A 13,702-nucleotide genomic window follows, 5' to 3' on the forward strand; every position below is an offset into this window, starting at 1 on the left:
CAGCAATTGTAGAGTATGTGTCTGTGAGTGTGTGAAGCGCGGACGACAGCTACAACAGCAACAACAATTGCAAGCGTTGAGCGCGATGTGTCACCAAGGCGCTCGCTTAGGGGAATCGCATTCGAAATCGAAATTCGCAATCGAATTGCATACGGTATATAAACAATTGACAGGGCTGTAATAGGCGGGCGCCGGGCAGTGAGCCGTCTAGGCTCTGTTTAACGGGTAAGGCGCGGATTACGCTGCTGCTGCGCTCCTGTGCACGCGACGCTGTCGCCGCCTCCGTCGCCGTCGCAGTCGCTGTTGCTGTTGTTGCTGCTGCTGCTGCATTCATTCATAAAAATCAGGTTGTAAAAAAGCAAAAACAACGCTGATTTTTATTTATTTATGCCAATTTGCCGCTGCTCTTTCTGACTGAGTGTGTGTGCGTGTTATTATGATTTTTTTTTTCTGTTGCTGTTGTCATCGTTTGATATGGTTGTTGCTGTTGTTGTGATTGTTGTTGATGTTTTCCTAGCCGCAGGAGGCGAATTGTCACTGATTTTCGTTGTTGTTTATTTTGATTATTGTTTTCGCCTGCATTTGCGGCAGGCATTGCAAATAAACTATCACTTGAACTATGCACATGTGGCAAGTGCACTAAATTATTATTTTGATTGCTTTGATTGTATTTTGGAGCACTACAGATACATAGATAGATAGGTAGATCGTTCGCGTGCATGTGATTGTAAATTGTGAATGAGTTGTAATTGAAATGATTATCCAATTGCAATGCCAGTTGGCCGACTTGACCACTCGGACTTGGCCAAGAAACCAAAACAAATCACAAATAGTAAGTGAAAATAAGCCGCACTTAAACCACGACACCTGCTGCCCGTCTGATTGCTGGAAATGTACTGAGAACACCCGCGTAATTTTTTTTACTTGCTCTTGCGTCGTCTTGTTGGACTTGCTTCGGCTTGTTGGACCGAACGAAACGCGCTCGGTAGCGCCGAACGCCGGCACACACACAAAACAAAGCGTCGAACCGAACCACGTTGCACGTCGAGCCCGAACTGGTTGCAGTCGAACAAGCGCTGAACCGAAGCCGATGTACGATGAGCAAATATCTAATGGCATGTAATTGCCCTTAACAGAGAACTGTTAATATATGGATCGTTTCTTAAGTTTTGGAATGTGTAGTTAAGATGTCATTGCAGAAATGGATTCTTTAAGCAATTGATATTATGTTTAGGTAGTCGATAAAACATATAAGTTTTCAGCTAATTTGGAACTAAATAAGTAGCCGAAAGAGTTTAATTATTTACTTTATTGTTTGACTTACGCGCATAACTTAACATTCTGTTAACTGTTTGCTTGACACATGCAACATCAAACATGTTCGATGTTCGCAACTGATGTACTCTAACTGGTCAAGAATTAACATGATGTACTCAAACATGTGCGATGTACGTACATATGTATATATAGAGTGTAATACCCCTTTGTTTGCTTATTGGCAGGTGTTTCGAGCTAAATATGCTATAGATGAATATAATATATATTTTTATACTCATTTCTAGTATTAAATAGATGCCTTTATTCATAGACATATATATTTTTCTATAATTTCAAATAGCGCAAATATCGTCATAAAAATACGCACAAGTATTTAAATAAATTTATAATCATAGCGCTCGGTACATAACATAAACGATATAAATATTTATAAATAAAACAAGTGAGCCAAATGCAGATACATCTGTGTGTGTGGGTGTGAGTGAGTGTATATGTGCACATATGTGTGTGTGTGTGTGTGTGTGTGTGCGAATTAATAAGGTGTGTGACCAAACGCTAATCTTGTTAAATAACAAAGTCATTCAAATTTCATATATGAATGTTTTTCTGATGAAAATATTTTTCATCACCATTTGATAAATAGCTGAAATCATAGTATAATTAATAATATAAATTTAATTAATAATAATAGTGTATATACATATGTATGTGTATGTATTCCTAAAGCAAGTACCATCTAAAACTTGAACCTCCCACGATCTTCCGTTTCGGATTCTTCTACTTCTTCTTCTTTGACAATTTCTGTCGAGAATTAAAGCAGAAATGAAATAAATGTACAGAAAACAGTTTTTGTTGTTATTGTTGTTGTTGCTGTGTGCTATAAAAATATAAAATTAAAGCAAGACAGCCAGAAAAACAAACACACGAATATTTTAATTAGAGTATAGATAAAAAATAGCAACAAAAACAAAAACTAAATATGAAAGACAAACGCGTGAAATGAGCATCAAACAACAAAAATACAAGTAAGAGTTGGTCAAGTAGAGAGTGCTCGACTGAGAGATATCCTGCAGCATGCACAGAGTGGCTCCTTCAGTTATTACAGGTTGCATACATACCCACAAACATATTCACACACACACGCACTACATTAGGCTGTAGCTGCGATTGCTATACTTTAAATTATTCCAGTATTCTGAATATGTCCTTAAGTAACTCGACTTCTAGATGTGCGATTTGAGTGAAATTTTCAGAATATGTGTGTGACATTGAAATGTGTGTATATACTAAAGAACAAGAGCCTACTGCTTTTAATATATTTGCTTTATTAAAATTAAGGAATAATAAGTTATCAATAGTCATAGCATTCATGTCATAGCTCTCATGTCGAGTCTAAGATTTGAATATCTCGAATCAATCTCTAGAAAATGAATCAGCGAGCTCATCAGTCTCATAACGGACACGCCTCCTTTTAACCGTTACATCTGCCATCAAGAAAGACAGTATACCCATTTTTTAATGGCTTCAGGGTATCACAGAATATGAACAATAATTATACACGAAATAACAAAGACAAGCAAGCAGCAGGAACACTATAGAAGCGAGATCATATGAGCTGCCTAATTCATATAAATTTCGAGCTTTCCACAATATTTATAAAAATAAAATTCCACACCCACTCGCACTCAGGGAAAAATGAGAAAAATGAATTCAAGAAAAGTACTAACAGACCAGAATCGACCCTATCGAGGGAGCGCACCGTCCCGCCCCCCGTCCACGTTGATAAAAATAAAAATTCAAATGTCGCCGGCATCAATAAGATATAAATTAAACGTGTACTACAATACCGAATGTTAATTAGAAACTCACGTTGGGAATGCTTTCGATCTACCCACTCCCATCGTCCCATCATAGACCGGAGGCCAAAGAGCCCATAGAACAGAGCCCGTAGACCGGAGCCCATTCCATTCCTCTCAGACTTTATGCTCGGATGCCAGCGTTCGACATGCTGTCGTGTACCTATTAGATACATTTAGCCGCTCTATGTGATCGGACTTCCATTGGAGAAGATCGAGTGATGGAAGATGGGAGTTGGGGGCTGGAGCACTCCAACGACAATTCGATGTGTTCCAAGTTCTCGAGAGATACTTGCGCCTAAAATTTTTATTTTGTTTGCCTGTGCGCGGGCTGTCACAGTTTAGCTTTTTGTTTAGCCTGATACCCATTGAGATGGGTGTAGACCGGGTATTCCGTTTGGCTGAAGGAGATGATTCAAATTTTAAGTATATACATACATATAATCTGGATAGGGATTGACGAATGAGCTGTTCTGTGTTTGTTCAATATCGTCTATTTCCAACTAGCGAAAGGACCTTTAATAAATACAGATAATAGAGATAGATAGATTATCGATATCTAAAACCAATTTAGAGTATATTATATGCTAGAAGGCTACTTCTATTATAACTGGTGCATAAATCAAGACCCGATATATTTTTTATATACTTACTTATTATACTTCAGATATATCATAAACGACGCATATCCACATTGAAATTATCTCATTGAGTTATGCTAATTAAGATATCCTCTGAGATATTTTACTCTAAATATCTTCGTGTTATTTTCTTGAATATATTTTCTTCTGGGTATCTTCTAGTCGGGCACTTCTCCTCCCGAAACAGCCCTCCTTGTCTAGTCCCTATTCTGGCAGTGGGAGGTAAACTTTATTTATGCCACCTCATGAGCTTAATGACTTCCTGCAGCAGCTAAAATTATATTCCAAAGTGGAACAATTATTGTCAGCAGCAAATGTCGGGAAATTTCATGAGCTACCAGAAGAGGTGTCGGAGTAGCCCAACTCGAAGCAGAACAAATGAGAAGTACGTTCAAGAAACAATTGAAAGATGATATTATTATTAGCATTAGATATTATTTACTTGAAAACATTTCGAATATTTTTTACCAATTGGCCTCACTTTGAACTGGAATTCTTCAGACTGGGTCAGTTAGATAACTTTTGTTTTCGAGATCAGCTGAAAATAGGCATATTAATACCAAATAGAGGAATCTTGTATATGTATATCATATGAATATATGTATATATATAGGAATAATGATGCTGGTCGTTCGATCTGTTGTACTAAAAACACGCACGGCAAATGACATTTCATTTATCTTTCGAATGAAAGTGGAGGCGTCGTTGACACCGCTTATGGGACTGAGGATGGAGATGGAGCTGGAGCTGGAGATGGAGATGGAGATGCTGGGGCTGCGTATGAGTTATTAATGCTTCGACATTGTACCGAAAAAAAAAACATGAATGCGCGAGATTTACATGAGGGCTTCAGTTGTTCGAGCTTTGCAGTTCCGGTGTGGAGTTATCAATGTGAAAAATAGAAACATGATTATGAAATTATCGAAGCGCGTGTATGTGCGAGTAAGTGAGTGCGCTGAGTGTAATAGCGAATGCGAAAGAAAACACACGCTGCACAGTGTACGGGCCAAAGATGCTCTAGAAAATGGGTGGCGCTTTCGTCAAAGTGAAATTACGCCTCGGCATTAGATTGGATGGAATTATGCTCGTGTAAACGAGCAATCAGCCAACGGAGGCGCAATTAAGACCAGCGCGCATGTGTGTGTTAGTGTGTGTGTGTGTGCGCGCTGTCTACCTACCTAGCTACACCTATGGCCATACAAACGCAGCAACCTGACGCGGCCTACACGGGCAGCAGAGCTCAATAAAAAGCAATACAAACACATGCATACATATGTACATATGTGTACATGTGTGTGTGGACAATAGAAATGATCGAGACATTCAAAGTGTACATGCACACACACACGCGCACACCCGACGACGAAGACGACGCGACGCTCACCTTGCGGCGACGTCAAACAACATCGCAAGAGTGAGTGCGAGCAAACAAGCGGACGAGTGTGAACGAGCGGGCGAGCGAGCGAGCGAGAGAGACAGAGAAGGAGAGAGCGCGCGCAAGAGTAGTTGGCGTAGCGCAGCGAAAGAGCGAATAAGGCAAAGAGGCAAACAGCTTTTGATTTGCGCTCATGTTGAGACACGAACCATGAATTTAATTATGATTAAAAAGAAAGAAACAAAAATGTTATTTTCATCAAACGCACGCAAATAGATATTCAAGTGTGTGCATCTGTATGTGTGAGTGTGTGGGGGTATATTTATATTTGTATGCATGTGCATACATACATTACATATGTATGTACATACATACATATGTACATATGTAAAATAACTTTGGAAGACTCGAATAAGTTATTCGCCTCGAAATTGAGTACTCGCCGTAAAAGAGTGCGTGCGGGTATGTGTGTGCGTGCGTGTGCGTGTGTCTGTGTGTGTGTGTGTGTGTGCGTGTGTGTGGATTTTCTATTGTAGCAGCGAATTAAGTGCCGCTAGCTCAGTTTAGCTCTCAAAATGGTGTCGATCATGTTGAACAAGTTCCATACTTGGAGTACAGTTGTGCTCAGGCCCACAGCGCAATCGTCGCTTGAACATAGACAAAAACTGTATTTCTCTTGTATCCACAGATATACATATTAGCATAAAGACATACTAACTACCGAATAAGGCCTTAGGCTCATAGTGGTAAAATTTCCTATATTGTTTGGCTAGAGTACAGAGTTTCGAAAAGCTAACAAAGTTCACTCATAATAAATGGAATTAGATCAGTTAGATTGCTTGATTGTTTGGAAGGAGTTGCCCTTTGACCTAAATTCAAGAGTTGAAAGAGCTACAGACAAGACTGGTTCCAACCCATTGATGATGAACTTTGAGCAGGATTACTCGATCACAGGAAGAGTTGAATGAACTACTAACTAAGAACTTAAGCCAAGTTCATTTATAGACATAATGCAGTCTTAACTGATTAGACGACTTAGATCAGCCCTAGTTGACCAATTGTGCTGATCCTCAGTAGAGTTGCCCTTTGACCTGAATTCGCGAGTTCAATGAACTGCTTGGAGCACTGCTTCCAGCTCGTAGTCTGTCTCTGTTAATTAGCCCGACATAAACGGGGTTTACCTAAGCCAAATAGCAAATAGCAATAATGGCTGCCAAAGACAATCAATCATTTCGCATTTTGGCCACAAAGCCAAAGAAGATTGGCTGAGTTTGGCTTATTTAGTCATTGAGTGATTCGTAATCGTTCCACCAGTAATCGTTGCTGTTGCTCCAATTTTTCGCTGTCACAATTTGCGGCGCTCTGCAGTTGCGGCACTCCAGAGCCAGAGGCGCCATGCGGCACGTCCCATCGGGCGGCCCACCAATACACAGATACTGAGATACAAAGATACATTTCATAAGCAGCTTGAGAACAATGCATTGCTTAGCGCCGCATTAAAATATCTGCAATCATTAAAACTGCGCACGCTGACATTGTTTTCCGAATCGTTCAGCTCTGTTGTTTAGAGCCCCATTCGGAGAGTTCATCTCCCTCCCCTCCACCTCCCCTGCGGCTCTGCTGCATCTGCCTTTGATGCCATCGTCATCGGCCTTTGTAAAGCGGAGCTAACAACGTTTTTGGTTTTAGCCTGGTCGATTCGCTCGATACCATGGCCAAAAAACGGTAAACAATAAGCTAACCCTTACAATGCAACAAACTGCATTGCATTATAGATTTAGCTAATCTCTACACTCGGAGAAATTACACAAAAATAAAACACGAATTCAAGAACTGAGAAAAATGTATTAATATTTAAATAAATAATATGGGATATTTTATTTTGACTAGATTTCAGTTTTTATCAAGTGTTCGATTTTTTCTCCTTAGATATACGAATAATATTTTAACATTCCTCTGATATTGAATATATACAAAAACTCTACTAATATTCTAATATTACAAATATTATTCAGTTCCATCAGCCATTTTTTTCGTTTTGCATATATCTATATGTTGCTATGAATAAAAATAATACAATACTTATAATTTTTATATTTAATCATAAAATTATTATTTTGTATGTAATAATATACTATCGATAATTATTTTATAGACAGCCAATCTTGACACTCAAGAAATATGTGTAAATAAATCTATATTCGAATTTTTAGTAAGCTCGAACTGGATGCTATACCTTATAAATCCCTTATTGAACGCACCATATAAATTTGCATAACTTTTAGTACGTATCAAACCTATGAATAAATTAACTTAAGCTCTGCGAACTAAGAACTACAAGAAACTAAATATATGTATAGGAAAAGGATAATATACTTGTCTACTTTTATGTATTTATCACTTAAAGGAAGATAATTTTACATTGAAATCTATCAGATGTAGGCATAAAATATGCAGGCTTCAAGTCAATTTCCCTGTAATACCATTAGAGCAACATATACATATCTATGTATTATACCTTCAGTTAATGAGAGTAAATCGGTGTGCTGACACGCCCACTTTCCAGCCAAGTTTGCCTCGGCCATTCCACCAGCCGTTGAATTATAAATTTGTGCATCTCCTCGCGCTGGGCAGGAAGCAGAGAAGAAAATTATTTGCACTTTCAGCTATTCAATGCGCAAACAAATCTGAGCCACTGTATGCGTGTGTGTGTGTGTGTGTGTGTGTGTGTGCGAGTGTGTTTGGCCTGACCCAGAAACCCATTTGCAGGACTAAAGTCAATAAAGGCGTATTTTGTTGCTGTTGCTGTTGTTGTTGTTGTTGTTGTTGTTGTGTTTTTGACTGCGGCTAGAACAGAGACACGCACAGGCTTTCCCATGCACGGCCGTGCACGGGCGAGAAATGAAGTTGTTTCCACACATTCCTCATTGGCACATCGGAGCAAGTGCAGCTGCACTCAGGCGTCGATTGTCTGGCATAGAGGTTGATCCATGCGCTGCTGACTCCAATTGACACACAGGCACATGTACACATGTATATGTACTTATGTATGTGTGGTCAACAGTCAGTGATTTGAATAGTTAACAGCAGGAGCGTGGAGCAGGAGGCGTAGTCTGGCGGGGGCTTTGACAGCTGAACTGTGGTGTGGCACGTGCTGCTGCCCTGCGCAGAATCAACATTGCGCAGTGGAAGACCGAAATGTGTCTGTGTGTGTGTGTGTGTGTGTGTGTGTGGAAGCCAAGCGACTGTTGGCCATGTCAAAGCTTTGGGATAGGTCGTGCCCCAAGCTCGCCTGCTGCCATTTGTGGCCACTCGAAGTGGCGTAAAGCTCTTTGTGGTTCTGAGCCCGGCTGCCTGGAATTTGGTAACTGGAAGCGTCTCTAGTGGAACCTAAGACACCCAGCAGCAGCAGCAGCAGCAGCAGCACCAGCAGGAGTAGCAGCAGCGCCAGCGTCACACAAATTAGTTGCCAGCGTTTCGCCATCGCGTTTGTGTCTCTTGTTGTGCCCACGTAAGCGTTTAGCCCAGGGTCGAGTGGCCTGGTCCGTCGATACTGACCCGTAGCTCTCTGCTCCAGACGAGCGCGATTCCACACTAAAAATATAGAGAAATAATACGAAAAAATATTAAAGAAATTAATTTAAGCACGCTTCCGGTTGAGCAGTGTCCAGAGTGTGAGCCAAGGTGCTCGTCGTCGCGGCACGCCTAAGCCTACGTCTACGCCCACGCGTGCTCGCGTCCGCCTCCGCCTCCGGCTCCTCCGACTCCAAATCCGACTCCTGCTCCGTGGCCGTGTCCGTGTTTTTGTGTTCTGCACTGCAAATTGCAACATACGCAAGTGTAAGTAAGCGTGTGTATGTGTGTGTGCCCCAGTGTATGTGTCTGTGTGTGTGTGTGTGTGTGTGTGTCAAGCCCCAAAAACGAAAGAAAGAAAAGAAAATAAGAAGCAAAAAGAAAATAATAATGTGGTGATAAGTGAATGTTACCGAACCCCGGGGAAATCATTAGCGAGTGGCCAGCGCTCTGCACATTCCATACGAAATGCGTTTGCTCCTGCAAGCCGTTGCTCGCCATTTAAAGCAGAGTTAGCGCGTGTCGTGACGTTTAATTATGTAAAAGCCACAGGAGCAACGCACACAAAAACAACACAAACAAACACACAAACGCACACATACACACAGAAACACTCACACACACACAGGCAGTCAGTCAGAGGCGTCACAGATACAAAAGTATCTGCAAGTTTGTCGCTCTCGCAACTCTCAGTTAACAGCTCTCAGGTCACAGCTCGCCATTTGGCCAGCTCGCAGCATGGAAATGCTTGGCGCAAATCGAAATTTCATTGTTAATACAAATTGATTTTTTTTTTTTTTGCTATTTTGTTTTTTATTTTGTTTGTTTTTCGTTTTTCTTATATTTTGTTTTGCGTTTTGCAGAGTTTGCTTTGCGCTTTCGCCCCGCCGTTGTCGCTGGCCCAGCGGGCGTATACGCAACGTGGCCATCGGCCCTCTCGCTGCACTCCGAAATTTGTTGTGAACTATGTCAGCGCCCGAGTCCTGCAATTAAAAGCCAAATTGTTGGCCAGCTATTTGTGCCGGCATGTTGTTGTTACGAACTAACAACAAGAGCAAGAAGAAGCAGAAGCAGAAGCAGAGGCAGAAGCAGTCCAATACACTCACAACATACATATGTATATGTATATACAAGCATATTTGTATATACATGTATACACATATACACATGTCCCTTTGGCATGCACGTGCTTGGCAGCAAAAAGTAATTTAAGCAAAAGGCTTCCACACACAAACACACAAGAAAACGGAAATGAAAGAGAAAAGGAAGAAAAATGAAAAATCAATGATGCTGCCAAGTAGCCCAACGGCAACAAACATATCGTAGTCCTCTATGAATCTGTTTGAGATGTGTTTATAAATATATATTTCAGTATCATATAGTATATATAGATACAGATATAGATATATAGATACAGATACAGGCTATGCTTGCCAGTAAGCCCCAGTTGAGCAATTACACAAGCTAATCAAATTTTATATAAAGGTTGTGTACTAAAGAGGTTGTAGTTAAATGAGTAAAAGCTCTACTTGGAAATACCCTGAACACCGTCTGATCTGGATTATTAAAAACATTTTATAGCTATAGCTTAGCAAAGGCTTCTTAGTATTATATAAACCATAAAAGGATTAAAACTGCTTTGATCCTAACAGACACCGTCCTTCAAATTCGACAAAATGGAAAACAAAACCAAATTACATATAATAAAAAAAATATGTATATCTATAAAAATTAGTCCTGAAGTAAATTCAAATGAATTCAATACTAATTTGCGATACGTACTGCCTCTACCAACACCGCTACTGCACTGCTGGAACGTTCAGAAAAGCATTCAAAGCTAGGAGTAGTTCATGCAAAAAATAATTCGATGGCATCTACCTATCTTAAAACATGCAGGACGTTTGAGTGGGTGTGTGCACACGTGCCTTAGCAAACTGGTTAAATGTTTTGATGAATATATTTTTTATATAATGAATGATATCGTCATACTATGATATACATATTCTAGTGTATATTTGACATTTTTGGAAAATGCAAGCTCATTCAATATATTTATAACTAAACTCCGATTTCTAGAATTTTATACAATTAGTGCATCAAACAAAATGAAAACTTTCTAGAGTCTACAAAGGCGTACAAGACATACTTATTTAACTGTACTCGATATGTCTCGCCTCCAAAAGGAAATCAAATTTACTTTTTGATATTTATTAGAGGAGGTTAACAATAAGATTTTTAGGTTTCTAGCATTAATATTGATTTCAGCAATTTTCTATATATCATCATCAAGGTGATGTCAACGCGAATTTTTAAAGTACACCATAGAAGATAAAATATTTCAAATTGCTCTTCTCTATAGCTTCTAAACCGACAGCAGCGCTCAGTAAAAAAACAAAAAAACAACCTAACTTTTCCCTATCTAAATGAGTTAGCTGCATTTTATATAGTAAAATATGTTCACTGATTCCTGCGCTATCTTCCATGAAAAGAATCTTGACGAAAGAGAGGCCAGACTTGGAGTGAGAGAGCTGCAGAGGTCGTCTAGCTAATACATGAAATATATTAAAAACCTGATTGGATAAGGCACTTCTAGTTACAGCTTCAGATTCAGCAGGTCAAAAACCTCTGCCGAAATAGATTCTCTGCTTGCTTGCTTACGAAATTCCGTGATTTAATTATGTAGCCTATGTATTGTCGCCTGACTGCAAAGTATATCTAAAATATACACATATGTATGTATGTAGCCCATTCAAGAGAGAGTACAAGCTCCTACTTGGCTTGGTCGGAAAGCCTGTGACATTTACGAACTGGCAGCGCGTATTATAATTGTGTCACAAAGCAGACAGCAAACGCGTCGTGGCGTTGCTTATAACGCGTTCACTATGCGGCCCGAGTGAGTTTTGCCAAGAGTTGGCAGTTAGCCTTGACCGCCTTGGTAGCGGCCCTTGCCAAAAAGGGGAAAGGAGCGCGCCTAATGCGGGATTGATTTGCTTTGTAAATCATGCATTTGGCATGGGGGAGACCGCGGCCACGCCCAGCGCAGATAACCAGGGCACAGCTGAATTTGCATTCCCTGGCGTGCCCTGCGAACGCAATGCAGTCAACGACACCTGCTGGCCTGCTGGCACCGGCTCGGCCAGGCTCTACCGCGAAGTTCGTGGCGCTCCCTGAGGTGGGCCAGCCCCAACTCTGGTTGGCTTTATTAACCCCGTTTTCAGGTGCCCGCAGTCATTGTTTCCACAAGCAGCTCCTGCTCCGCACGGCCAGATTTCTTCTGTGGCTGGGCAAAAAGCAATTCTCTGCCTCGAGTAGTGCCAGCCACCCACCCACCTGCCCATCTGCCCACCTGCCCATCTGCCCAAACACCTTACGCTTGGCTGGTCCTTTGGCTTTGTGCTGTTCCCGAGACGTCGAGGCGTTTGGTTGAGAAACTTTATAATGTCAAGTGGTGCTACAGAAATCAGGTTAGCACCGCCTCTGCACCCCCTGCACCACTGTTGCCACGCCTGCCACGGCTGCCACGGCTGCCTTTGCTGCTTCCACACTTTGTTGCCGCATAACGAATTGCAGCACTGTTGCTCAAATAGCTTCCTCATTTTCTTCGAAGTGCTTTTCCGTTTTGGCTGCAATGCAAAGTGCAACGTGTTATGAGTGTTGAGACCGTCATTAACGGTGATTCCTCAACGGCTCTACACTCACAGAAAATGTTGGCGTGAATACAAATGTATGTTTCACTGAAGAGTGCGCAGCTTTAATTAACTTTAGTAGTTGAAGTGAGGACATAAAACAAACATTTTAATATATTACAAAAGAGCTTAAAATAATTTACTGAAATCTCGAAATAATAAAAAGATGAAAATTTAATGTGAAAATAAATTGTGAATTGAGTAAACAGTTCGTAATTTATCAAACACTTTATTTATTTTTTCAAAAAAGTTTTAACATTAATTTACATCTATCATAAATTTGCTTATATGATATATTGGATATGCTTTAGATTCTTGAAGAAGAAGTTAAGAAAAATAATCATTTTGAAAAATTCGCAGTTTTTTTTATTATTATTTAAGAAAATCTAGTATTAAAATAATCTTAGGATAGGTTAATTTGTATAACCCATTCTTTATTTCAATTTTTTTATTTTATTTTATTTTTTTATAAATTCAATTACAATAGTTGTATATTTATTATTAGTTATTAATATTATAATATCACGAAATTTGTATAGTTTATTCTGCTTATTTATTTCTTACTATTAATTTTTATATTTACAAACTTAAATGATTTTAATAATTTAAAATATATTAAATTGGTTTTATACATATACTAATTTGGTTTCTTCAATTCTTAATTCTTTTTTGTTTTATTATATCAACACTTTCCCTTGCAACTGTCTGAGCCACAAAATGAATGAATTTTACACTTGAAGTTTCTTTGGCATTTACAGAATTCGTTTGAAGGCGACGTGAATCAAGTGTTTTGAGTGGTTTGAAATATTTCGCAATCTTTCAAGTGTAAGCAAAAAATAAGTGAAATAAATAAAAATCAAAGAAGAAGAAGAGAATCAATCAAACACCAATTGTCAAATGTAAGAACATTGTGTAAAATTTCGTGTGATGAATGCGCGAAAATTGCAGGAAAGTTCCCTGTCCCATTTGGATGTAAATTACGTCAGTTTGCCGCATAGCAACGTCTTCGAGAACGACTTACAAGAGGAAGAAGAACTGGTAGAGCACCAGCAGCACCATCTACAGCATCATCTACAGCAACAGGTAAGCAGCTCATCTAATCATCTTAGCTTTGATAGTTTTTATCTCAATTTCTTTATATACGTTTATATAGACATGTGTATGTATGTATATGTATATGTATGTGGGTATGTAAATGGAAATGTCTTTCATTGTAGCTGGTCTTAACTTTTGTTATAGTTTGTTAGCCAGAGCAATAAATTCGATTAAAGTACGCATTTATAAACGAAATTC

General features: G+C 39.5%; 1 protein-coding gene and 1 long non-coding RNA gene across 7 annotated transcripts in view; one reads left to right on the plus strand and one right to left on the minus strand.

Annotated features, from left to right (window-relative positions):
* Window positions 1-991, minus strand: part of ab (BTB/POZ-zinc finger protein abrupt) — a 56,843-nt gene extending 55,852 nt beyond the window's left edge. For 4 of the 6 annotated variants that reach the window (XM_089256881.1, XM_030384178.2, XM_030384177.2 and 1 more), the window contains exon 1: window positions 854-991. The gene's annotated coding sequence lies outside the window, so the exon portion shown is untranslated. Of the gene's footprint in view, window positions 1-690 lie in introns of all 6 variants that reach the window. The other 2 variants (XM_089256883.1, XM_089256882.1) reach the window with 2 other exon arrangements.
* A 7,440-nt stretch (window positions 992-8,431) lies between these two features.
* LOC149091946 (uncharacterized) lies at window positions 8,432-13,265 on the plus strand. Its single transcript, XR_016196519.1, has 2 exons — window positions 8,432-8,990; window positions 13,168-13,265. It is a non-coding gene; the product is annotated as an uncharacterized LOC149091946 (long non-coding RNA).
* Window positions 13,266-13,702: the final 437 nt, after the last annotated feature.

This window comes from Drosophila navojoa, chromosome 3 (genome assembly GCF_054131105.1).
Source record: "Drosophila navojoa isolate 15081-1374.11 chromosome 3, UAZ_NAV_1.0, whole genome shotgun sequence".
NCBI lineage: Eukaryota > Metazoa > Arthropoda > Insecta > Diptera > Drosophilidae > Drosophila > Drosophila navojoa.